The following is a 27,428-nucleotide window of genomic DNA, read 5'->3' as shown; positions in this document are numbered from 1 at the left end:
GCCCGGAGCACACGTCCTGGTAATCCGTCTGGCCCCGCAGCCTTGTTGGTTCGTCTGAGGGCGTAGCGGGATTTCTTTTAAGCTTCCAGGTTAGGGTCCCGCTCCTTGAAGGCGGCAGCTCTACCCTTTAGCTCAGTGCGGATGTTGCCTGTAATCCATGGTTTCTGGTTGGTGTATGTACATACAGTCACTGTTGGGACAACATCATCGATGCATTTATTGATGAAGCCAGTGACTGATGTGGTGTACTCCTCAATGCCATCGGATGAATCCCGGAACATATTCTAGACTGTGCTAGCAAAACAGTCCTGTAGCTTAGCATCTGCGTCATCTGACCACTTCTTTATTGACAGAGTCACTGGTGCTTCTGTAACAGTGTAGGTTCCTTCCCTCTCTTCTCCCCAACCTGGGCTCGAACCAGGGACCCTTGCACACATAAACAACTGACACCCCACGAAGCATCGTTACCCATCGCGCCACAAAAGCCGCGGCCCTTGCAACGCAAGGGGAACAACCACTTCAGGGATCAGAGCGAGTGACGTCACTGATTGAAACGCTATTAGCGCGCACTAACTAGCCATTTCACATCGGTTACACCCACCCCCCCTTTTGACCTCCTCCTTTTCCGTAGCAACCAATGCTCCTGGTCACGGCACCAATGTAACAGTGTAGGTTCCGTTCCTCTCTTTGCCCCAACCTGGGCTCGAACCAGGGACCCTTGCACACATCAACAACTGACACCCCACGAAGCATCGTTACCCATCGCGCCACAAAAGCCACGGCCCTTGCAACGCAAGGGGAACAACCACTTCAGGTCTCACAGCGAGTGACGTCACTGATTGAAATGCTATTAGCGTGCACCACCACTAACTAACTAGCCATTTCACATCGGTTACACTTCCTGCTTTAGTTTTTCCTTGTAAGCAGGAATCAGGAGGATGGAATTATGGTCAGATTTGCCAAATGGAGGGTGAGGGAGAGCTTTGTATGTGTCTCTGTGTGTGGTGTAAAGGTGGTCTAGAGTTTTTTCCCTCTGGTTGCTCATTTAACATGCTGATAGAAATTACGTAAGACTGATTTCAGTTTTCCTGCATTAAAGTCCCCGGCCACTAGGAATGCCACATCTGGGTGGGCGTTTTCCTGTTTGCTTATTTCCTTATACAGCTGACTGAGTGCAGTCTTAGTGCCAGCATCTGTCTGTGGTGGTAAATAAACAGCCATGAAAATATAGATGAAAATTCTCTTGGCAAGTAGTGTGGTCTACAGCTTATCATGAGATACTCTACTTCAGGCGAGCAAAATCTAGAGACTTCCTTAGATTTCGTGCACCAACTGTTGTTTACAAATATACACAGACCGCCCCCCCGTCGTCTTACCGGAGTGTGCTGTTCTATCTAGCCGGTGCAGGGTATATCCCGCCAACTGAATGTTATCCATGTCGCTATTCAGCCACGATTCGGTGAAACATAAGATATTACAGTTTTAAATGTCCCGTTGGTAGGATATTTGTGGTTGTACCTCATCTAATTTATTGTCCAATGATCGTACGTTGGCAAGTAATATTGATGTAAAGGCAAATTTCCCACTCACCGTTGGCGGATCCTTACAAGGCACTCCACCATGTGTCCTCGATACCTGCGTCTCTTTCTCCTGCCAATGACGGGTATATTGGCCTTGTCGGGTGTCTGAAGTACATCCTGTGCATCCTGCTTGTTGAAGAAAAAATCTTTGTCTAATCCGAGGTGAGTGATCGCTGTCTTGATATCAAGAAGCTCTTTTTTTGCCGTAAGATACGGTGGCAGAAACGTTACGTACGAAATAAGTTACAAATAATGTGAAAAAACCCATATAGTAGCACAATTGTTTTGGCGCCCATAAAACTGCTGCCATTTCTTCCCGGCGCCATCTTCTGACCTTCAAGTAGATGTATTCTGGGCCATTGAACAGCTGTGTAGGGTTACGCTAGCAGTTTCTATTACACCAAGAAATTGAGTTGCGTAAGAATGGAAATATATAAAAATCAAACACAGCTGAGCACATGACTGACCAGGTAAACCCCCTCAGGTAGGTGGTACACAGAAATCGAGATGTCCTAATGGTAGAGTAAAAAGTAAATGCTGTCGCTACTTCGCTTTCAAAAAATCCAAGCAGCATGAACCCTAGAGTAGACTGAAGACTAACAAATATTCAGCAACACCGTAGAGCAGACTGAAGATGAACAAATATTCAGCAATACTATTTTGCTTTAAGGATCAATTTTTACATTATGCTGGCTGTTTCATTTTTTCAACAAGTCACAGTATGTAGGCCTACTGATCTAGGTAAAGAAGCACAAAGAAGCCAGCAGCCTTATTTTACTGCAGTGGTCACTTTCTGAGTCACATTGTAAGATGAGCTACCACTCAGATTTATTTTACATGATTTTTGAATGACTACCTCATCTCTGTACTCCACACATACAATTATCTATAAGATCCCTCAGTCCAGCAGTGAATTTCAAATGCAGATTCAACCACAAAGACCAGGGAGGTTTTCCAATGGCTCGCAAAGAAGGTCACCAATTGGTAGATGGTGGTACCTATAGGTACCGTAGATGGGTTAAGAAAACATGGTGAAATTACAAAGATACAGGCGTGCTTCCTAACTCAGTTGCCGAAGACAAAGGAAGCCACATTTCACTGTTTGTCCTGAATACAAAGTGTTATGTTTGGGGCAAATCCAATACAACAGTACCAGTCTCCATATTTTCAAGTATAGTGGGGCTGCATCATGTTATGGGTTTGCTTGTAATCGTTAAGGACTGGGGAGTTTTTCAGGATAAAATTGAAATGGAATGAAATTAAGCACAGGCAAAACTCTAGAGGAAAACCTGGTTCAGTCTGCTTTCCACCAGACACTTGGAGTTGAATTCACCTTTCAGCAGGACAATAACCTAAAACACAAGGCCAAATCTACACTGGAGTTGTTTACCAAGAAGACAGTAAATGTTCCTGAGTGGCCGAGTTAAATCTACTTGAAAATCTATGGCAAGACCTGAAAATGATTGTCTATCAATGATCAACAACCAATTTGACCGAGCTTGAAGAAGTTTGAAAATAATAATGTGCAAATGTTGCACAATCCAGGTGTGGAAAGCTCTTAGAAAAACTATCAAAAAAGACTCCCAGCTGTAATCACTGCCAAAGGTGCTTCTACAAAGTATTGACTCAGGGGTGTGAATACATATGTAAACAAGATATTTCTGTATTTCATTTTCCATAAATTTGCAAACATTTCACCTTGTCATTATGGGGTATTGTGTGTAGATGGGTGACACAAAAAAAAGGTAATTAATTTTGAATTCAGGCTGTAACATCAAAATGTGGAATAAGTCAAGGGGTATGATTACTTTCTGAAGGGACTGTAATGCTTATGAAAGCTGTGAGGTTAAGAAGCATTGAAAAACCTCCACAAAGCAAATTGGACAGTTTTACCTAGTGTTGATTTTTCAGTATAACATTTCTAGTGTTGATTCAGGAGTTAAATGAACTCTGTAAGTGTTGCTTTAAAGTAATCAGTGTTAAACCAAAGCAATAGCCATCATTATCATACTTCCCAGCATGCTCTTTTGCAGGTAGATTTAAAAAAATATTTGTTTCAATATCTATGTTTTTACATGTATATTGATTGATTTATTAATGTTATGCTACTCAAATATAAATAAAAAATTTAAAAATGAATCCAATCTGTTACTTGGACTTATTGCACCCTTTACTGAAACAGTTGTTCCAGTTTAGATGGTTTAGGTATTCTCATAACTAAGCCCTCCCAACCCGGCAGTCATTCCGAATGCAAAAAATTCTAAATGTTGGATATCCCAACACTGGCTGGATTCCATTAGGAATTACACATCATGCAAGCCAGCATAAAGTGACTGCCAGGCCTGATGTGGCCTGTAATCCATCAGTTTCAGGCCACTGTATTAGGGTAAAACTAGGACCTCAAAATAAGGCCTCACGAAATATGTGTTGTATTGTCGGAAATAATTGAATTTGAATTATAACATATTCATTTAGAATCCTGAAGGCCACAGGACTGAAAATCAATGAATGCAACAACCATGTCTCTCACTACAAATGCTATCATGGGTGGTAACTACAATTCACTCAAAAGGCAAGGCACTCTGGGGAATATGCAAATACAACTTTACATTAAACAGTGTGTTAATTTAACACTGAAAAGGACCTGTATAGACACTGGACAAGTGTTAAAATGAACACTGTCAGTGTTGATTTAACACTGGAGTATTTGCTGTGCAGACTCTGGCTGTTGATGTTTTAATTATAGTCTGTCAGAGCTGAGAGACAGGCCTTTGTACAAGAGGCAGGGTCAGAGCAGAGAGACAGGCCTTTGTACAAGAGGCAGGGTCAGAGCAGAGAGAGAGACAGGCCTTTGTACAAGAGGCAGGGTCAGAGCTGAGAGAGAGAGACAGGCCTTTGTACAAGAGGCAGGGTCAGAGCAGAGAGAGAGACAGGCCTTTGTACAAGAGGCAGGGTCAGAGCAGAGAGAGAGACAGGCCTTTGTACAAGAGGCAGGGTCAGAGCTGAGAGAGAGAGACAGGCCTTTGTACAAGAGGCAGGGTCAGAGCAGAGAGAGAGAGACAGGCCTTTGTACAAGAGGCAGGGTCAGAGCAGAGAGAGAGACAGGCCTTTGTACAAGAGGCAGGGTCAGAGCAGAGAGAGAGACAGGCCTTTGTACAAGAGGCAGGGTCAGAGCTGAGAGAGAGAGACAGGCCTTTGTACAAGAGGCAGGGTCAGAGCAGAGAGAGAGAGACAGGCCTTTGTACAAGAGGCAGGGTCAGAGCTGAGAGAGAGACAGGCCTTTGTACAAGAGGCAGGGTCAGAGCAGAGAGACAGGCCTTTGTACAAGAGGCAGGGTCAGAGCAGAGAGACAGGCCTTTGTACAAGAGGTGGGGTCAGAGCTGAGAGAGAGACAGGGAGATGGCACGGTGTCCTTGAAGAAGAGCATGAAGGGAGGAAGGAAAAATGATTGGAGTGTCATTGGAGTGATGATTGGAGTGTCATTGAAAGAGGGAAAGTGGGTAGTTTATAATAGGTTGTATAAATTGACACTCTTTTATTATCTCTGTAACGTATACGCAGGGAGTCAGGAAGCAGGTGCAGAAAGTGAGTTCAATAGTAATAAACATGAAGAAAATCCAAAACAGGTGTCACATACTGAACGTAACCAAAAATAAAAAAAAGGGAATCCTGCCTGATGACTGACGCTACAGAGGTCTATATGAATGGAGAGTAATCAGTGTGGTGATGAAGTCCAGGTGTGCGCAATGTGGGTTGCCAGGACCGGTGGCTAGTAGACATGGCAACGTCGAGCGCCGAAGGGAGTGAGCAGGATTTAGGCATGACAATCTCCTTTTCAGGTGGTATTAGAAGTGTAAATTTAGAGACTGCATAGTTTAGGGCAAAGCTGATTTTAGTTATACTGTACAGTACAAGAGTGGTCAAACTCCAAGGCACTTCTAGTCGATCACCAAACATTTCTGTAAAAAAAAAACAACGATGTAGCAATGCGTTTCTATTTTTTTAAACTTGTTTCGAGCTGTTGGCGGGAGGTGCACTTGATTCAGCAGCCATAGCGCTGGGAAGGCCAAGTGTTCCCCTTTTGATTTCAAAGGTCTGAGGGTAGAACTCCATCACAGGCCCAGAGAGCAAATCAAGTTTACATATAGGCCTACCATTGGCCAATCGGATAGTTCAGATCACCGTCTCTGCACAGTTTCCTCGAGCCATAGACTGTAAAAAGAAGCCTCGTACACACAGCAAAGTTTATTTCAAAACTTATAAAACCATGACTAGAGAAAGACTCAAAGAATACAGAAATTAGCTGCTGTTGTTATGAGTAAGTTCATCTTTAAGTTATATAAGCCATAAAATGTGTTCTCCCTACTTCCACTAATGCTACAACCAGCACTGCAGCTGTAATGAATGAGTATAGCAAAGTGTTTCAATAAGCTTGCGTTGTTATTATTAGCAGCTTGCCTTTTTTAATATCGAGGAATATCTCACTTTCTCTGGTCATAGGAGAAACAGTATGAATTGGTGCATGAGACAGAAATAATGCAGTGTGATTTGAGTTTCTCCATCAGCTGGAAGACTGTGTCCCCTTTTCTCAGCGGCGGGATGGTGAGCAGAGGGAAGGTGAGTTGGGTCACTCGAGTGAGAGGTAGAGGGTGAGAGGTAGAAAATTATTATGCTCACTCAGCTGTGCCTCACAATTAACACAACAAATGATCTATTACCAGTGTGATCATATAACTACATTTCTAAAAAAGATCATTTCAAAATGGTCTGAGAAGAACAACATTGGCAGGGCAATTCAAGTAAAGCCAATATACAGTGATAATGTATTGGGCCTATAGCCTACTGCACAAACCTCATTGCTACAGTACTGTTTTTAATTGGTTAATGTTGCATAGGCTTTTGTTTTTTAAGTCATGTTAATAAACTATTATTGAACACAGAGTGAGTCCGTGCAACTTGTTATGTGACTTGTTAAGCACATTTTTACTCCTGAACTTATTTAGGCTTGCCATAAAAAAAGGGGTTAAATATTTATTGACTGAAGACTTTTCATCTTTTCACTTCTAATGAATTAGTAAAAATGTCTAAACACATAATTCCAGTGTCATTATAGGGTATTGTGTGTAGGCCAGTAACAAAACAATGTAATATTGTTACTCTCCAGACTTGTTACTCTCTCTCCAGACTTACTCTCTCTCTCTCTCTCTCTCTCTCACACTACCTTTTCTTCCTGTCCCTCTCTTCTCTCTCTGTCTCACTCTTTTTCTCTCCCTTTCTCCACGCTCTCTGTGGTCGCTGAAGGATACAAAGTCCCCATGGCAACAGACAGATACAGTACCTGAAACAATTCACAAGCTTATTTGAGCAGACAAGAGGTGTGTGTGTGTGTGTGTGTGTGTGTGTGTGTGTGTGTGTGTGTGTGTGTGTGTGTGTGTGTGTGTGTGTGTGTGTGTGTGTGTGTGTGTGTGTGTGTGTGTGTGTGTGTGTGTGCGTGTGTGTGTGTGACAGAGGACAAAGGCAATATCAAATTCATCAAGACAAACAAAATGTAGCCTACCTGAGCGAGCGGAGCGTATGCAAGCCCCAGGATATACACACACACACACACACACACCACACACACACACACACACACACACACACACACACACACACACACACACACACACCACCCCCCCCCCCCTGGTCTGTTACATCCTTGTCTCATGGGTTTCACCTCTACCCATGATAACAGCCAGTACAATAGCACACTGTCTCTTCCACCATACTATAACTACGTTATGACAGAACATCCTCCTGGGTCAACACACTCAAGACAACAACAGACTCAAGGTTCATTTGTGACTGCATCCACACAGATGGGACATGGGCGACTGAGTTTATTTGCTTAACATGAGTGCATTGTGACATGGACTGTTATATAAGACCATGACTGTTCCCTAAATGGGACCCTACTCCCTACATAGTGCACTTTTGACCAGGGCGCATAGGGCTGTATTGCTAGCACAGACTAGACTAAAATACAGACTAAAATACAGAATGTATTTTATTTAACCTTGATTTAACTAGGTAAGTCAGTTAAGAACAAATTCATATTTTACAATGATGGCTTACCCTGGCCAAACTTTTCCCTAACCCGGACGACACTGGGCCAATTGTGTGTCGCCCTATGGGACTCCCGATCACAGCCGGTTGTGATACAGCCCGGGATCAAACCATGGTCTGTAGTGACACCTCTAGCACTGAGATGCAGTGTCTTAGGCCGCTGCGCCATTGGGGAGCCCTGAAAGGCTAGAGCTGCCGCTTTCAAGGAGCGGGACACTATTCCGGAAGTTTTTAAGAAATCCTGCTAGGCCCTCCGACTAACCATAAAACCGACTAAGCGTCAGTACAGGACCGAGATCAAATCCTACTACACCGGCTCTGACACTCGTCAGATGTGGCATGGCTTGCAAACTATCACAGATTACAAAGGGAAAGCCAGCTGTGAGCTGTCCAGTGACGCTTGCCTACCAGACAAGCTAAATACAAACCCCTCAACACGGGGTTCCCTCAGGGGTGCGTGCTTAGTCCCCTCCTGCACTCCCTGTTCACCCACGACTGCGTGGCCACGCATGACTCCAACACCATCATTACGTTTGCCAACAACATGACTGTGGTAGGCCTGATCACCGACGACGATGAGACAGGCTACAGGGAGGAGGTCAGAGACCCGGGTAGTGGGGTGCCAGGACAACAATCTCTCCCTCAACGTCAGCAAGACAAAGGAGCTGATCATGGACTACAGTAAATGGAGGGCCGAGCACGACCCTATTCACACCAGAGCTTTAAGTTCCTCTCTGTCCACATCACTAAGGAATTATCACGGTCCACACATACCAACACAGTCATGAAGAGGGTACGACAATGTCTCTTCTCTCTCAGGAGGGTGAAAATATTCGGCATGGGCCCTCAGATACTCAAAAAGTTCTACAGCTGCACCATTGAGAGCATCTTGACTGGCTGCATCACCACTTGGTATGGCAACTGCTTGGCATCTGACCGCAAGGCACTACAGAGGGTAGTGTGAACAGCCCAGTACATCACTGGAACTGACCTCCCTCCCATCCAGGACCTTTATACCATGCGGTGTAAGAGGAAGGCCCTAAAAATTGTCAAATATTCCAGCCACCCAAGTTATAGACTGTTCTCTCTGATACTGTACGGCAAGCGAAACTGATGCTCCAAGTCTGGAACCAACAGGACCCTGAAGAGCTTCTACCGCCAAGCCATAAGACTGATACATAGTTAGTCAGAGTAGATATTGGTTAACTATTTAACTATCTGCATTGACCCGTTTTTGCACCAACTCTTTTGATTCATCAAATTTGCTGCTGTTACTGTTTATTATCTATCCTGTTGACTAGTCACTTTATCCCTACCTATATGTATACACTGTATCTACCCCAATGACCTCATACAGCTGCAGACTGACTCAGTACAGGTACCCTGTATATATTGCCAAGTTATCGCTACTCATTTTGTATTTATTTCTCTTGTTACTATTTTTCTATTATTTCTCTTTTAATTCTCTCTGCATTGTTAAGGGACAGGGACAGAGGGATATCTAGTCAGTTGTACAACTGAATGCATTCAACTGAAATGTTTCTTCCGCATTTAACCCAACTCCTCTGAATCAGAGAGGTGCCGGGGGCTTTGCAGGGGGCATATGACCATTCAACCCATGTCAAGCTAATTAATCTACGATGCGAATGTACTGTATATTATAGATAGTATATAGAGGTCGGCCATGGCCATGCATGGCTGAACTGATTGTCATAGAGGCTATACGAGTCATCGGCAGATCTTCCCTCCAGGGGGTACAGATGAGAAGGGAGTGCTGGGTGGGAGGGGTTAGCATCAGTCAGTAACATAGTTATTTTAAGTCATAGTTGTTTGCATTTTTTAACCATCTGTCAGATGCTTGTTTTCTGTCTGTGTGCATGTTGGTGTGTGAGCCCTTTTATTAACACTACAGGTTACTCAGGTACTGAGTAATATATAGGCAGAGTTGCAAAGAAAAAGCCATATGGCTAATAAAAATAAAAGATTAAAATGGGAAAAAGAACACAGACACTGGACAGAGGAACTCTGCCTAGAAGGCCAGCATCCTGGAGTCGCCTCTTCACTGTTGATGTTGAGACTAGTGTTTTGTGGGTACTATTTAATAAAGCTGCCAGTTGAGGAATTGTGAGGCATCTGTTTCTCAAACTAGACACTCTAATGTACTTGTGCTCTTGCTCAGTTGTGCACCGGGCCCTCCCACTCCTCTTTCTATTCTGGTTAGAGACAGTTTGTGCTGTTCTGTGAAGGGAGTAGTACACAGCGTTGTACAAGATCTTCAGTTTCTTGACAATTTATCGCATGGAATAGCCTTAATTTCTCAGAACAAGTATAAACTGACGAGTTCCAGAAGAAAGTTCTTTGTGTCTGGCCATTTTGAGCCTGTAATCGAACCCACAAATGCTGATGCTCCAGATACTCAACTAGTCTAAAGAAGGCCAGTTGTATTGCTTCTGTAATCAGAACAACAGTTTTCAGCTGTGCTAACATAATTGCAAAAGGGTTTTCTAATGATCAATTAGCCTTTTAAAATTATAAACTTGGATTAGCTAACACAACGTGCCATTGGAACACAGGAGTGATGGTTGCTGATAATGGGCCTCTGTACGCCTATGTAGATATTCCATAAAAAATCTGCCGTTTCCAGCTATAATAGTTATTTACAACATTAACAATGTCTACACTGTATTTCTGATCAATTTGATGTTATTTTAATGGACCAAAAATGTGCTTTTCTTTCAAAAACAAGGACATTTCTAAGTGACCCCAAACTTTTGAACAGTAGTGTCTCTATATATATATTGATACACTATACACACACACACACATATATATATATAAGTTTTAACTTTGCTATTGTGCCTGCCTTCTTCACCCTACTCTAAGCAGTGGGCAACATATTCATTTATATATATGAATAGAGTTGGGTGGAGAAGGAGAAGGCAGGCACAATAGCAAAGTTCAGTGCAAGGTCTCTCCAGCCATTTGAACTTGTTGCCAGAGTGAGGAAAAGTGTGTGTGATGCATCACAATGACTAAGACAACAGTCCCCCCTTTCCTCCTCACATCATCCCTCCTCTCTCCTAATCCCTTCTCCAGCATCTGTTTGGCATGGCAGAGTGGCAGAGGAGGCAGGTGACGGGAGGGGAGAGAGAGAGGTGACAGGGAGAGAGAGAGAAATAGAGAGAAAGACAGAAATAGAGGGTGAGAAAGAGAGAGAGAGAGGTGACGGGGGAGAAAGAGAAAGACAGGGAGAAAGAGAATGAGAGAGAGAGAGGAGAGAGAGAGAGGTGACTGGGAGAAAGAGAAAGATGGGGAGAGAGAGAGAGAGAGAGAGAGAGAGAGAGGTGACGGGGAGAAAGAGAAAGACTGGGAGAAAGAGGAAGATGGGGAGAAAGAGCAAGAGAGAGAGAGAGTGTGCGCCCGAGAGAGTAAGAGAGAGAGAGAGAGATCCATCAGTCCGCACCGCGATCGGACGAACGAGGCACACGGAGACGGGGGTGACAAATGAGAGAGATGGAGTGAAGGAGGGAGGATAAGTTTATCAGAGAGACAGAGACAACACAGGGCCAGATAAACATGATGCTGCCAGTGACACTGTGACACAGCTACAATATGCCCAATTGCCCATGAGCGTGTTAATCAACTGTTACACAGGCTTACGATTTCAGCATGTTCCAGATTTTGTACGTGGTTGGGTGAACCATGAAATATCACATTTTACCTCAACATTTCTCAGAACTATGGCACAGAGTTTTTTCTGGGTAAGATCACATGGTAAGAAAAACTCCTGTCCATAAAACTTACAAAAATGTTTTCACTACATATGTGATTTAGTACATGTTCTATATCAATCAAATCTGTATGTAAGAATTGCTTTGACAAGGAAGGGTTTGTTTGGACAATGGACACCCTATCTGGGAATATATATTACACCTGTCAGCCATTAGATGTAACATTAGATGTATACATGCTGCGGAAGACAACACATTCAGTCCATCAGGATCATACTGTGCCCATCCAACTATCCCCTGTCCTGCCCTCTGCTCACTCAATCACACACACGCACGCACGCACGCACACACACACACACACACACACACACACACACACACACACACACACACACACACACACACACACACACACACACACACACACACACACACACGTGCACACTCGCACTCGCACGCACACGCACACACACAGGATCCTACAGAGACAGACTGAGACACAGACAAACACCGACTAAGCCAGACAGACACAGACTGAGACACAGACTGAGACACAGACTGAGACACAGAATGAGACACAGACTGAGACAGAGACACAGACTGAGACAGACTGAAACTAGCTACTGCCAGTCACAATGTAGCTACTGCCAGTCACCACCTAGCTACTGCCAGTCACAATGTAGCTACTGCCAGTCACCACCTAGCTACTGCCAGTCACAACGTAGCTACTGCCAGTCACCACCTAGGTACTGCCAGTCACCACCTAGCTACTGCCAGTCACCACCTAGCTACTGCCAGTCTCAATGTAGCTACTGCCAGTCACCACCTAGCTACTGCCAGTCTCAATGTAGCTACTGCCAGTCACCACCTAGGTACTGCCAGTCACCACCTAGCTACTGCCAGTCACCACCTAGCTACTGCCAGTCTCAATGTAGCTACTGCGAGTCACCACCTAGCTACTGCCAGTCACAACGCAGCTACTGCCAGTCACCACCTAGCTACTGCCAGTCTCAACGTAGCTACTGCCAGTCACCACCTAGCTACTGCCAGTCACCACCTAGCTACTGCCAGTCTCAATGTAGCTACTGCCAGTCACCACCTAGGTACTGCCAGTCTCAACGTAGCTACTGCCAGTCACCACCTAGCTACTGCCAGTCACCACCTAGGTACTGCCAGTCACCACCTAGCTACTGCCAGTCACCACCTAGGTACTGCCAGTCACCACCTAGGTACTGCCAGTCACCACCTAGCTACTGCCAGTCACCACCTAGCTACTGCCAGTCACAACGTAGCTACTGCCAGTCACCACCTAGCTACTGCCAGTCACAATTTAGCTACTGCCAGTCACCACCTAGCTACTGCCAGTCTCAATGTAGCTACTGCCAGTCACCACCTAGGTACTGCCAGTCATTTACATTTTACATTTTAGTCATTTAGCAGACGCTCTTATCCAGAGCGACTTACAGTAGTGAATGCATACATTTCTTTTCATTGTTTAAAAAAAAAAATTCGTACTGGCCCCCGTGGGAATCAGTCACCACCAAGCTACTGCCAGTCACCACCTAGCTACTGCCAGTCACCACCTAGCTACTGCCAGTCACCACCTAGCTACTGCCAGTCACCACCTAGCTACTGCCAGTCTCAATGTAGCTACTGCCAGTCACCACCTAGGTACTGCCAGTCTCAACGTAGCTACTGCCAGTCACCACCTAGCTACTGCCAGTCACCACCTAGGTACTGCCAGTCACCACCTAGCTACTGCCAGTCACCACCTAGCTACTGCCAGTCTCAATGTAGCTACTGCCAGTCACCACCTAGGTACTGCCAGTCTCAACGTAGCTACTGCCAGTCACCACCTAGCTACTGCCAGTCACCACCTAGCTACTGCCAGTCACCACCTAGCTACTGCCAGTCCCCACCTAGCTACTGCCAGTCACCACCTAGCTACTGCCAGTCTCAACGTAGCTACTGCCAGTCACCACCTAGCTACTGCCAGTCTCAACGTAGCTACTGCCAGTCTCAATGTAGCTACTGCCAGTCACCACCTAGCTACTGCCAGTCACCACCTAGCTACTGCCAGTCACCACCTAGCTACTGCCAGTCACAACGTAGCTACTGCCAGTCACCACCTAGCTATTGCCAGTCACCACCTAGCTACTGCCAGTCACCACCTAGCTACTTCCAGTCACCACCTAGCTACTGCCAGTCACAACGTAGCTACTGCCAGTCACCACCTAGGTACTGCCAGTCACCACCTAGCTACTGCCAGTCACAACGTAGCTACTGCCAGTCACCACCTAGGTACTGCCAGTCACCACCTAGCTACTGCCTGTCACCACCTAGCTACTGCCAGTCACAACGTAGCTACTGACAGTCAGCACCTAGCTACTGCCAGTCTCAACGTAGCTACTGCCAGTCACCACCTAGCTACTGCCAGTCACCACCTAGCTACTGCCAGTCACCACCTAGCTACTGCCAGTCTCAATGTAGCTACTGCCAGTCACCACCTAGGTACTGCCAGTCTCAATGTAGCTACTGCCAGTCACCACCTAGCTACTGCCAGTCTCCACCTAGCTACTGCCAGTCTCAACGTAGCTACTGCCAGTCTCAATGTAGCTACTGCCAGTCACCACCTAGGTACTGCCAGTCTCAACGTAGCTACTGCCAGTCGCCACCTAGCTACTGCCAGTCACTACCTAGGTACTGCCAGTCACCACCTAGCTACTGCCAGTCACCACCTAGCTACTGCCAGTCTCAATGTAGCTACTGCCAGTCACCACCTAGGTACTGCCAGTCTCAACGTAGCTACTGCCAGTCACCACCTAGCTACTGCCAGTCACCACCTAGCTACTGCCAGTCACCACCTAGCTACTGCCAGTCACCACCTAGCTACTGCCAGTCTCAACGTAGCTACTGCCAGTCACCACCTAGCTACTGCCAGTCTCAACGTAGCTACTGCCAGTCTCAACGTAGCTACTGCCAGTCACCACCTAGCTACTGCCAGTCACCACCTAGCTACTGCCAGTCACCACCTAGCTACTGCCAGTCACCACCTAGCTACTGCCAGTCTCAACGTAGCTACTGCCAGTCACCACCTAGCTACTGCCAGTCTCAACGTAGCTACTGCCAGTCTCAATGTAGCTACTGCCAGTCACCACCTAGCTACTGCCAGTCACCACCTAGCTACTGCCAGTCACCACCTAGCTACTGCTAACCAATCTATGGTGTGATGCCTAGACTGTATGGTGTATAACTCAGCTGAAGCAACACACAGATAAAACAGAAAACACAACATCTACCCAAAGCTTTGTTCTGACCTAGAGCACATTGCGTTCCTACATAGCATCGTCCTCCAGGACAGAAGACGATTAATGGAATAATTAATTGAGAGAAAATTGTGAGCAGAGTCCAAAGGTTATCTCTTTACTGTACTTAACACTAATTAAACTTGGAGCAGAGCAGACATGGTCATCCTAAACCAAGAAGGTGTCAAATACAGAGGCCATTTCTTTGATATGATGCAAGAGACATTGTGCACATGTGCAGTTTCACTATACGCTGTTAATTATATATAACTAACAGCTCTTGTTTAGAATGAAGTCTAGAATCATCAACAGTATAACATGAAGAATCATCAACAGTATAACATGAAGAATCATCAACAGTATAACATGAAGAATCATCAACATTGTAACATGAAGAATCATCAATAGCATAACATGAAGAATCATCAACAGCATAACATGAAGAATCATCAACAGTATAATATGAAGAATCATCAACATTGTAACATGAAGAATCATCAATAGCATAACATGAAGAATCATCAATAGCATAACATGAAGAATCATCAACATTGTAACATGAAGAATCATCAATAGCATAACATGAAGAATCATCAACAGCATAACATGAAGAATCATCAACAGTATAACATGAAGAATCATCAACAGTATAACATCAAGAATCATCAACAGCATAACATGAAGAATCATCAACAGTATAATAAGTGGTCACAAGGCACATTTCTAATCCTACCTACCAGCCTTATAGTGGAAGTAATGACTCTAGCTGGAGGGGTTATGGAGAAAGACTTCTAGACAAACATACACAAGCATCTCAGAGGCAGGCAACAGGGCCTGACAATCATAGCTATGCAAACAAGCTGCCAGTCCCGTATTACATTATGATGTGTGTGTGTGTGTCCCTCCATCAACAGTAATGTAAGCTGAGTTCTCTGTCTGTATCTCTGTAACACATCTTACAAACAGCCTTGCCAATGCTGGACCAGGACAGGCTGCTGAGAATATAATCATTCACTGGATCAGGACAGGCTGCTGAGAATATAATAATTCACTGGATCAGGACAGGCTGCTGAGAATATAATAATTCACTGGATCAGGACAGGCTGCTGAGAATATAATAATTCACTGGATCAGGACAGGCTGCTGAGGATATAATAATTCACTGGATCAGGACAGGCTGCTGAGAATATAATAATTCACTGGATCAGGACAGGCTGCTGGGAATATAATAATTCACTGGATCAGGACAGGCTGCTGAGAATATAATAATTCACTGGATCAGGACAGGCTGCTGGGAATATAATAATTCACTTGATCAGGACAGGCTGCTGAGAATATAATAATTCACTGGATCAGGACAGGCTGCTGAGAATATAATAATTCACTGGATCAGGACAGGCTGCTGGGAATATAATAATTCACTGGATCAGGACAGGCTGCTGAGAATATAATAATTCACTGGATCAGGACAGGCTGCTGAGAATATAATAATTCACTGGATCAGGACAGGCTGCTGAGAATATAATAATTCACTGGATCAGGACAGGCTGCTGAGAATATAATAATTCACTGGATCAGGACAGGCTGCTGAGAATATAATAATTCACTGGATCAGGACAGGCTGCTGGGAATATAATAATTCACTGGATCAGGACAGGCTGCTGAGAATATAATAATTCACTGGATCAGGACAGGCTGCTGAGAATATAATAATTCACTGGATCAGGACAGGCTGCTGAGAATATAATAATTCACTGGATCAGGACAGGCTGCTGGGAATATAATAATTCACTGGATCAGGACAGGCTGCTGAGAATATAATAATTCACTGGATCAGGACAGGCTGCTGAGAATATAATAATTCACTGGATCAGGACAGGCTGCTGAGAATATAATAATTCACTGGACCAGGACAGGCTGATGATAATAATAATTCACTGGACCAGGACAGGCTGATGATAATAATAATTCACTGGACCAGGACAGGCTGATGAGAAGGTTCCTTGGTGTCCACATCACCAACAAACTAACAAGGTCCAAGCACACCAAGACAGCCGTGAAGAGGGCACGACAAAACCTATTCCCCCTCAGGAGACTGAAAATATTTGGCATGGGTCCTTAGATCCTCACAATGTTCTATATCTGAACCATCGAGAGCATCCTGACTGGTTGCATCACTGCCTGGTATGGCAACTGCTCGGACTCCGACCGCAAGGCACTACAGAGGGTAATGCGTACGGCCCAGTACATCACTGGGGCCAAGCTTCCTGCCATCCAGGATCTCTACACCAGGCGGTGTCAGAGGAAGGCCCTAAAAATTGTCAAAGACTCCAGCCACCCTAGTCATAGACTGTTCTCTCTGCTGCCGCATGGCAAGCGGTACCGGAGCGCCAAGTCTAGGTCCAAGAGGCTTCTAAACAGCTTCTACCCCCAAGCCATAAGACTCCTGAACATCTAATCAAATGGCTACCCAGAATATTTGCATTGCCCCCCCCCCCCCATCTATGCATAGTCACTTTAATAACTCTACCTACATGTATATATTACCTCAAGTAACCGGTGCCTCCGCAGATTGACTCTGTACCGGTATCCCCCTGTGTATAGTCTTGCTATTGTTATTTTACTGCTGCTTTTTAATGACTTGTTACTTTTATTTCTCATTCTTACTCAGATTTTTTAAAAACTGCATTGTTGGTTAGGGGCTCGTAAGCAAGCATTTCACAGTAAGGTCTACACCTGTTGTATTCAGCGCATGTGACTAATAACATTTGATTTGATTTGAATATAATAATTCACTAGACCAAGACAGGATGCTGAGAATACAGTATATATACAAAAGTATGCGGACACCCCTTCAAATTAGTGGATTTGGCTATTTCAGCCACACCCATTGCTGACAGGTGTATAAAATCGAGCACACAGCCATGCAATCTCCATAGACAAAAATGGGCAGTAGAATGGTCCGTATTGAATAGCTCAGTGACTTTCAACGTGGCATCCTATGTCATAGGATGCCACCTTTCCAACAAGTCAGTTCGTCAAATTTCTGCCCTGCTAGAGCTGCCATACTCAATAGTAAGTGCTGTTATTGTGAAGTGGAAACGATTAGGAGCAACAGAGGCTCAGCCACGAAGTGGTAGGCTACACAAGCTAAGAGAACGGGACTGCTGAGTGCTGAAGCGCTAGGCACGTAAAAAATGTCCTCGATTGCAACCCTCACTACTGAGTTCCAAACTGCATCTGGAAGCAACGTCAGCACAAGAACTGTTCGTCGGGAGCTTCGTGAAGGGGTCCCATGGCCGAGCAGCCGCACACAAGCCTAAGATCACCATGCGCAATGCCAAGCGTCGGCTGGAGTGGTGTAAAGCTCGCCGCCATTGGACTCTGGAGCAGTTGAAACGTGTTCTCTGGAGTGATGAATCATGCTTCACCATCTGGCAGTCTGATGGACGAATCTGGGTTTTGCGGATGCCAGGAGAACACTACCTGCCTGAATGTAAATTGACAACTGTAAAGTTTGGTGGAGGAGGAATAATAGTCTAGGGCTGTTTTTCATGGTTCGGACTAGGGCCTATAGTTCCAGTGAAGGAAAATCTTAACGCTACAGCATACAAAGACATTCTAGACAATTCTGTGCTTCCAACTTTGTGGCAAAAGTTTGGTTAAGGCCCTTTCCTGTTTCAGCATGACAATGTCCCTGTGCACAAGGTGAGGTCCATACAGAATGGTTTGTGAAGATCAGTGTGGACGAAGATCAGAACTTGACGAGCCTGCACAGAGCCCTGACCTCAACCCCATCAAACTCCTTTGGGATGAATTGGAACGCTGACTGTGATCCAGGCCTAATCGCCCAACATCGGTGCCCGACATCACTAACGCTCTTGTGGCTGAATGGAAGCAAATCCCCACAGGAATGTTCCAACATTTAGTGTAAAGCCTTCCCAGAAGAGTGGAGGCTGTTATAGCAGCAAAGGGGAGACCAACTCCATATTAATGCCCATGATCTTTGGAATGAGGTGTCCACATACTTTTGGTCATGTTGTTTATAAAAATTCACTGCCACGGAACAAATTGAATTCAGACAGAAAATAAAATAAAAAACCTTAGCCAGACTCTCAGGGTATTAAAAATGATCAAATTAAATGTGCTCTTTGACACCACACAATCAGAGAATCCTAATATTTTCCCCAAATATTTTTCCGTCATCTTCCCAGGTCTTAAGACAGGGCCAATGAAATCAAACCCAATCAGGGAGACTAATGGTGATTGGTTGGTTGAGGGTTAGGGATGGTGTTTAGGGCAGGTTCAAATGACCTGCCAGGCAGAGCAGGAAATGTGTACAGACAGACAACAACCAACACAAATACAGTTGAAGTCAGAAGTTCACATACACTTTGGTTGGATTCATTTAAACTTGTTTTTCAACCACTCCACAAATTTCTTGTTAACAAACTATAGTTTTGGCAAGTTGGTTAGGTCATCTACATTGCGCATGCCAAAAGTAATTTTTCCAACAATTGTTTACAGACAGATTATTTCACTTATAATTCACAGAAGTTTACATACATTAAGTTGACTGTGCCTTTAAACAGCTTGGAAAATTCCAGAAAATGATGTCATGGCTTTAGAAGCTTCTGATAGGCTAATTGACATAATTTGAGTCAATTGGAGGTGTACCTGTGGATGTATTTCAAGGCCTACCTTCAAACTCAGTGCCTCTTTGCTTGACATCATGGGAAAATCAAAAGAAATCATCCAAGATCTCAGAAAAACAATTGTAGACCTCCACAAGTCTGGTTCATCCTTGGGAGCAATTTCCAAACGCCTGAAGGTACCACGTTCATCTGTACAAACAATAGTACGCAAGTATAAACACCATGGAACCACGCAGCCGTCATACCACTCAGGAAGGAGACCCGTTCTCTCCTAGAGATGAATGTACTTTGGTGCAAAAAGTGCAAATCAATCCCAGAACAACAGCAAAGGACCTTGTGAAGATGCTGGAGGAAACAGGTACCAAAGTATCTATATCGACAGTAAAACGAGTCCTATATCACCATAACCTGAAATGCCGTTCAGAAAGGAAGAAGCCACTGCTTCAAAACCGCCATAAAAAAGGCAGACTACGGTTTGAAACTGCACATGGGGACAAAGATTGTACTTTTTGTAGAATTTTCCTCTGGTCTGATGAAAGAAAAATAGAAGCGTTTGGCCATAATGACCATTGTTATGTTTGGAAGGAAAAGGGGGAGGCTTGCAAGCCGAAGAACACCATCCCAACCGTGAAGCATGGGGTTGGCAGCATCATGTTGTGAGAGTGTTTTGCTGCATGAGGGACTGGTGCACTTCACAAAATAGATGGCATCATGAGGGAGGAAAATTACGTGGATATATTGAAGCAACATCTCAAGACATCAGTCAGGAAGTTAAAGCTTGGTCGCAAATGGGTCTTCCAAATGGACAATGACCCCAAGCATACTTCCAAAGTTGTGGCAAAATGGCTTATGGACAACAAAGTCAAGGTATTGGAGTGGTCATCACAAAGCCCTGACCTCAATCCTATAGAAAATGTGTGGGCAGAACTGAAAAAGCGTGGGCGAGCAAGGAGGCCTACAAACCTGACTCAGTTACACCAGCTCTGTCAGGAGGAATGGGCCAGAATTCACCCAACTTATTGTGGGCAGCTTGTGGAAGGCTACCCAAAATGTTTGACCCAAGTTAAACAATTCATAGGCAATGCTACCAAATACGAATTGAGTGTATGCAAACTTCTGACCCACTGGGAATGTGATGAAAGAAATAAAAGCTGAAATAAATCATTCTCTCTACTATTATTCTGACATTTCACATTCTTAAAATAAAGTGGTGATCCTAACTGACCTAAGACAGGGCATTTTTACATGGATTAAATGTCAGGAATTGTGAAAAACTGAGTTTAAAGGTATTTGGCTAAGGTGTATGTAAACTTCCAACTTCAACTGTATACACACACACACACACACACACACACACACACACACACACACACACACACACACCACGCACACACACACCCCCCCCCCCCTTGCCAAACTTGACCTATATAAGCCAATGGACACACTAAGATGATACAGTATGAGTAAGTAGTTTTCTGAGAAACGATCCAGGTTCAATATCACATCATGATAATCTTGTTAGCTTGTCCTTACCTTTAAATGACCCTAACAGTGACCGAAGGCCTTCCTTTGAACAGGAAGGTAACATTGAACGGTAAGTAGCACACAGTACAGAACTGACGACACTGTCAGCAGACTGGCACACACACACACACACACACACACACACACACACACACACACACACACACACACACACACACACACACACACACACACACACACACACACACACACACACAGAGAGACACACCCCCCCCGAGAGAGACACACAGAGAGAGAGAGAGACACACACACACAGACACAGACAATTGCCCAGAAAGCAGACAGCCCAGAGGACAGTTTAATGTCAGCGTACAGATCCCTGCAAGCACACAGATAGAGACATTCCATGAGAAGAGCTCATCTTGCCAAACTACCATCTATCACTCATATAATATACAGAACCCAGCACACTGCATGGAATCACGTCACCAAGATTCTAGAATGAGAACATTCCAAAAGAACACTATCGATCACCATCAAATCAAATCAAACTTTATCAGACAGACAGACACGGCTGTTGTCGTATACTGAGTATCTGTATAGAGACCACACACCATGCAGGATTACGTACTGTCCGGCACTGAATCATCTGGTCATCCATGAACCTTTGAACAATTGGTCTGTGCTACGTGCCACTCCACTGTCTTCTTGGTGTTGATTATTCACTTATATACACCAGTGGTGGTTCTCAGCCTATTCCCTATATAGTGAACTACTTTTGACCAGACCCCTATGGGCCCTGGCCAAAAGTAGTTCACGATATTGTGAAAAGGGTGCATTTTGGGACGCACATTTGTCCTAATGGTCAGTTGTCCATGAGGAGGATACTGTAACTGGCACCCGGGGTACTGGCTACAGTAAGCTGAGTGAATGTCCATAGAGGTCATGTATTAACAGTTAGAGCTATAGTAAGCACTTCTTTCATTCTCCTTTTTTGGAAAACATGTCTCCTCTCATTTCTGTTTACAACACTTACATTAAAAGCCTTTTTGACAGCACAGGCTGTGTGTGTGTGTCTGTGCTTGGTGTGTGTTTGGTGTGTGTGTGTTTGGTGTGTGTTTGGTGTGTGTTTGGTATGTGCTTGGTGTGTGTTTGTTGTGTGTGTGCTTGGTGTGTGTGTGTGTGTGTGTGCGTTTGGTGTGTGTGTGTGTTTAGTGTGTGTTTAGTATGTGTTTGGTGTGTGTGTGCTTGGTGTGTGTTTGGTGTGTGTGTGTGTGTGTGTGCGTTTGGTGTGTGTGTGTTTAGTGTGTGTTTAGTGTGTGTTTGTTGTGTGTTTGTTGTGTGTGTGCTTGGTGTGTGTTTGGTGTGTGTGTGTGTGTGCGTTTGGTGTGTGTGTGTTTAGTGTGTGTTTAGTGTGTGTTTGTTGTGTGTTTGTTGTGTGTGTGCTTGGTGTGTGTGTGTGTGTGTGCATTTGGTGTGTGTGTGTTAAGTGTGTATTTAGTATGTGTTTGGTGTGTGTGTGTTTGGTGTGTGTTTGGTGTGTGTGTGTGTGTTTGGTGTGTGTGAGTTTGGTATGTGTGTGTGCGTTTGGTGTGTGTGTGTGTTTAGTATGTGTTTGGTGTGTGTGTGCTTGGTGTGTGTTTGGTGTGTGCGAGTTTGGTGTGTGTGTGTTTAGTGTGTGTGTGTTTAGTGTGTGTTTAGTATGTGTTTGGTGTGTGTGTGTGCGTTTGGTGTGTGTGTGTTTAGTGTGTGTTTAGTATGTGTTTGGTGTGTGTGTGCTTGGTGTGTGTTTAGTATGTGCTTGGTGTGTGTTTAGTATGTGTTTGGTGTGTGTGTGTTTGGTGTGTGTTTGGTATGTGCTTGGTGTGTGTTTGTTGTGTGTGTGCTTGGTGTGTGTGTGTGTGTGTGTGCGTTTGGTGTGTGTGTGTTTAGTGTGTGTTTAGTATGTGTTTGGTGTGTGTGTGCTTGGTGTGTGTTTGGTGTGTGTGTGTGTGTGTGTGTGCGTTTGGTGTGTGTGTGTTTAGTGTGTGTTTGTTGTGTGTTTGTTGTGTGTGTGCTTGGTGTGTGTGTGTGTGTGTGCATTTGGTGTGTGTGTGTTAAGTGTGTATTTAGTATGTGTTTGGTGTGTGTGTGTTTGGTGTGTGTTTGGTGTGTGTGTGTGTGTTTGGTGTGTGTGAGTTTGGTATGTGTGTGTGCGTTTGGTGTGTGTGTGTGTTTAGTATGTGTTTGGTGTGTGTGTGCTTGGTGTGTGTTTGGTGTGTGCGAGTTTGGTGTGTGTGTGTTTAGTGTGTGTGTGTTTAGTGTGTGTTTAGTATGTGTTTGGTGTGTGTGTGTGCGTTTGGTGTGTGTGTGTTTAGTGTGTGTTTAGTATGTGTTTGGTGTGTGTGTGCTTGGTGTGTGTTTAGTATGTGCTTGGTGTGTGTTTAGTATGTGTTTGGTGTGTGTGTGCTTGGTGTGTGTTTGGTGGGTGTTTGGTGTGTGTGTGCTTGGTGTGTGTTTAGTATGTGTTTGGTGTGTGTGTGTTTGGTGTGTGTTTGGTGTGTTGTTGCTTTCTGTTCCTCTCCACAGAGGGACTCCTGTAGGGCAGACATGTACAGTTAGCGCAGCTAAAATAATTGATTTTCTTATTCCCTTCATCTTTTTATATCTCCATCCATCGGCTTGGCAGACTGCCATTCAAGTCTTTTTTCTTGTCATTTATTTCAGGCGTGCTAGCTATCTCTCTCGTTGTTTGCCTCTTTGTTGCTGTGGTGACCTGTTTGCCTCTGTTTTGCCATGGCGAGCTGTTAGCCTCTGTGTTGCAGTGGTTGAGCTGTTTGCCTCTGTGTTGCCGTGGTGAGCTGTTAGCCTCTCTGTTGCCGTGGTTGAGCTGTTAGCCTCTGTGTTGCAGTGGCTGAGCTGTTTGCCTATTTGTTGTGGTGGTGAGCTGTTTGCCTCTGTGTTGCCATGATTGAGCTGTTAGCCTCTGTGTTGCCGTAGTGAGCGCAGGAGAAGTGACTGACACGGACTAACCACTGCGTTCTGACACAGAGAGATGAATGTAGCCTGCTGTGTCCCTCTCCATACACTCAACAACATTCACATTCAAATGGCTTCCGTTAAGCCTATATATCATAATAACAAAGATACATTTAAATCCTCCAAGAGAAGAGTTGAGATTTCCTATACTATGCCTAGTGTGTTGCTGCTGGCAACACCAGGGTTGTGGGTTTGATTCTCACATATACTGAATACCTGTCACTGTCACTGTTGCTTTGGATAAAAGCGTCTGCTAAATTACCATTTTATATTAAAATATTCAAGAACCATCCAAGAAACGACTTGAGATGTATCCTGCATTGACAGCTATATGAGGAACATGACAAAGACCATCCATGTGGCATCCTATGCAGGACAGTAGAATGGGGAACATAACATTGCATCCCAGTGCCTCTCCATCATCCCTTGGAACCATTTCCAAGTACAGATGTAGGATCTTAATTTGATCAATCTTTTATTGCTGAGAATTTTCATGCACAGCAAGACATGCAAACTTGTAGTGTATTCAAGGTTTAAAAAGGCTTCTAAAGGTTGTTATTTCCACTTTAAAATGTCATACTTGATTTGCCGTAACAAAAAGTTTATCAACCCCTACAAAAACTGTTCATTAATTATAATCCACATAATAATTAACATTTCCTGTTGTAGCAAACTGGCTTAAATGAAGATCCTATATCTGTAAAGGGTTGAGCTACAATATATCCTTTATATAGGCTACAGCTTTATGATGAACATATCAAAGACCATGTGACATACTGAGCCATAAAACAGACAGGGGAACATTACCTCCCAGTGCCTTGGAATCCATTTCATTAAGGCCCTTTCTTTATAGGCTGGTGATTCTAATGTGAAGACTGATTCTGTCCGAAATAGCATCATATTCCAAAATATGTGTGTGTGTGTGTGTGTGTGTGTGTGTGTGTGTGTGTGTGTGTGTGTGTGTGTGTGTGTGTGTGTGTGTGTGTGTGTGTGTGTGTGTGTGTGTGTGTGTGTGTGTGTGTCTTTTGTCTCTTTGGTGTGTGTGTGTCTTTTGTCTCTTTTGGAATTGGGTGGAGGGTGTTGGAGTGGCAAAGAAACTGTGAATTGGGTGGAGGGTGTTGGGGTGGCAAGGAAACTGAACTGGGGGCTGGGGTGTAGCTTTAGAGTGATTTCTCATGAGGGAGGGAGGTGGGAGGGAGGGAGGAAACAGACATTCCCTCATTGCTGTGTTCCCAGGGGGCCGAGGGTGTTGGAAGGGTCATGGAGCAAGCAGCCATCGGGGCTTTACAGACTCCGCTACTCCTCCTCTCCACTCAGAGAGGAGGAATGTCAGTTCTAGTAATTCAATTTCTATATCGTCCATAGCTCCCTCCCTCCTGCTGGTACAGACTTGCCTCAGCATTAGGGCTGACATTACTGCTGGTGACTGCTACAGACCCTGCCTCATTGGCCTTTGACCCCATGCTGAAGCTAGTCTTTCATGACAGAATGTTAAACACACACATGGTTCTGGTCATGCTAATTCAGACACTACCTCCATAACCTTGGTCCTACGTCCCCTGCCTACTGTAACATGGAGACCATACTGGTGCAGGCCTGCCTCCATAACCTTGGTCCTACGTCCCCTGCCTACTGTAACATGGAGACCATACTGGTGCAGGCCTGCCTCCATAACCTTGGTCCTACGTGCCCTGCCTGCTGTAACATGGAGACCATACTGGTGCAGGCCTGCCTCCATAACCTTGGTCCTACGTGCCCTGCCTACTGTAACATGGAGACCATACTGGTGCAGGCCTGCCTCCATAACCTTGGTCCTACGTGCCCTGCCTACTGTAACATGGAGACCATACTGGTGCAGGCCTGCCTCCATAACCTTGGTCCTACGTGCCCTGCCTGCTGTAACATGGAGACCATACTGGTGCAGGCCTGCCTCCATAACCTTGGTCCTACGTCCCCTGCCTGCTGTAACATGGAGACCATACTGGTGCAGGCCTGCCTCCATAACCTTGGTCCTACGTGCCCTGCCTGCTGTAACATGGAGACCATACTGGTGCAGGCCTGCCTCCATAACCTTGGTCCTACGTCCCCTGCCTGCTGTAACATGGAGACCATACTGGTGCAGGCCTGCCTCCTCATAGAAATAACATACTAATAGAAGCCGGGCCACACGTTATTGAAGGGGAATGTCTTGTTCTAGTAATTCAATTTCTATATCGTCCATAGCTTTTAAGTAAGAATTTCAGTGTACTGTTTTACACCTGTTGTATCCTGTGCACGTCACAGCCCTGTGACGTAGCTCTGTGTTAGCATGGTGGTGGCTGTTGTAGTCCTGTGTTAGCATGGTGGTGGCTGTTGTAGCCCTGTGTTAGCATGGTGGTGGCTGTTGTAGTCCTGTGTTAGCATGGTGGTGGCTGTTGTAGTCCTGTGTTAGCATGGTGGTGGCTGTTGTAGCCCTGTGTTAGCATGGTGGTGGCTGTTGTAGTCCTGTGTTAGCATGGTGGTGGCTGTTGTAGCCCTGTGTTAGCATGGTGGTGGCTGTTGTAGTCCTGTGTTAGCATGGTGGTGGCTGTTGTAGCCCTGTGTTAGCTTGATGGTGCCTGTTGTAGCCCTGTGTTAGCTTGATGGTGCCTGTTGTAGCCCTGTGTTAGCTTGATGGTGCCTGTTGTAGCCCTGTGTTAGCTTGATGGTGGCTGTTGTAGCTCTGTGTTAGCTTGATGGTGCCTGTTGAAGCTCTGTGTTAGCTTGATGGTGCCTGTTGTAGCCCTGTGTTAGCTTGATGGTGCCTGTTGAAGCTCTGTGTTAGCTTGATGGTGCCTGTTGTAGCCCTGTGTTAGCATGATGGTGGCTGTTGTAGCCCTGTGTTAGCTTGATGGTGCCTGTTGTAGCCCTGTGTTAGCTTGATGGTGCCTGTTGAAGCTCTGTGTTAGCTTGATGGTGCCTGTTGTAGCCCTGTGTTAGCTTGATGGTGCCTGTTGTAGCTCTGTGTTAGCTTGATGGTGCCTGTTGTAGCCCTGTGTTAGCTTGATGGTGCCTGTTGTAGCCCTGTGTTAGCTTGATGGTGCCTGTTGTAGCCCTGTGTTAGCTTGATGGTGCCTGTTGAAGCTCTGTGTTAGCTTGATGGTGCCTGTTGAAGCTCTGTGTTAGCTTGATGGTGCCTGTTGAAGCTCTGTGTTAGCTTGATGGTGCCTGTTGAAGCTCTGTGTTAGCTTGATGGTTACCAATGACCATGCTAACCTCTCTGCATGCCGTCCCACTTTCACATAAGGTCTGAATGATAACACAGAATCAGACATGGACTGTTATATGGAGAGCAGTGCAACAGTGAGCCTGAGAGAGATGAGCATGCAAGGAGGAGGAGGAGGAAGTGAGTTTGGTTTGGATTGATCAGACCGCTGAGGTGTTGTCAGTAGCCTGCCCTAAGCAGTTTGGTACATTCTGCAAACCACTTCAACTATGAAACCTCCCTGCTTAACTTGTACGTGTGCTGATGCACACACACACACACACACACACACACACACACACACACACACACACACACACACACAC

At 45.0% G+C, this 27,428-nt stretch overlaps 1 protein-coding gene across 1 annotated transcript in view; it reads right to left on the bottom strand.

The window, feature by feature from the left end:
* The window catches only part of LOC106568425 (protein FAM163B-like), a 39,912-nt gene that overhangs the window by 10,205 nt on the left and 2,279 nt on the right, over nucleotides 1–27,428 (bottom strand). The window lies entirely within an intron of this gene.

Source organism: Salmo salar, chromosome 13, assembly GCF_965601325.2.
Source record: "Salmo salar chromosome 13, fSalSal1, whole genome shotgun sequence".
Taxonomy (NCBI): Eukaryota; Metazoa; Chordata; class Actinopteri; order Salmoniformes; family Salmonidae; genus Salmo; species Salmo salar.
This window is presented reverse-complemented; position numbering and strand designations above follow the sequence as displayed.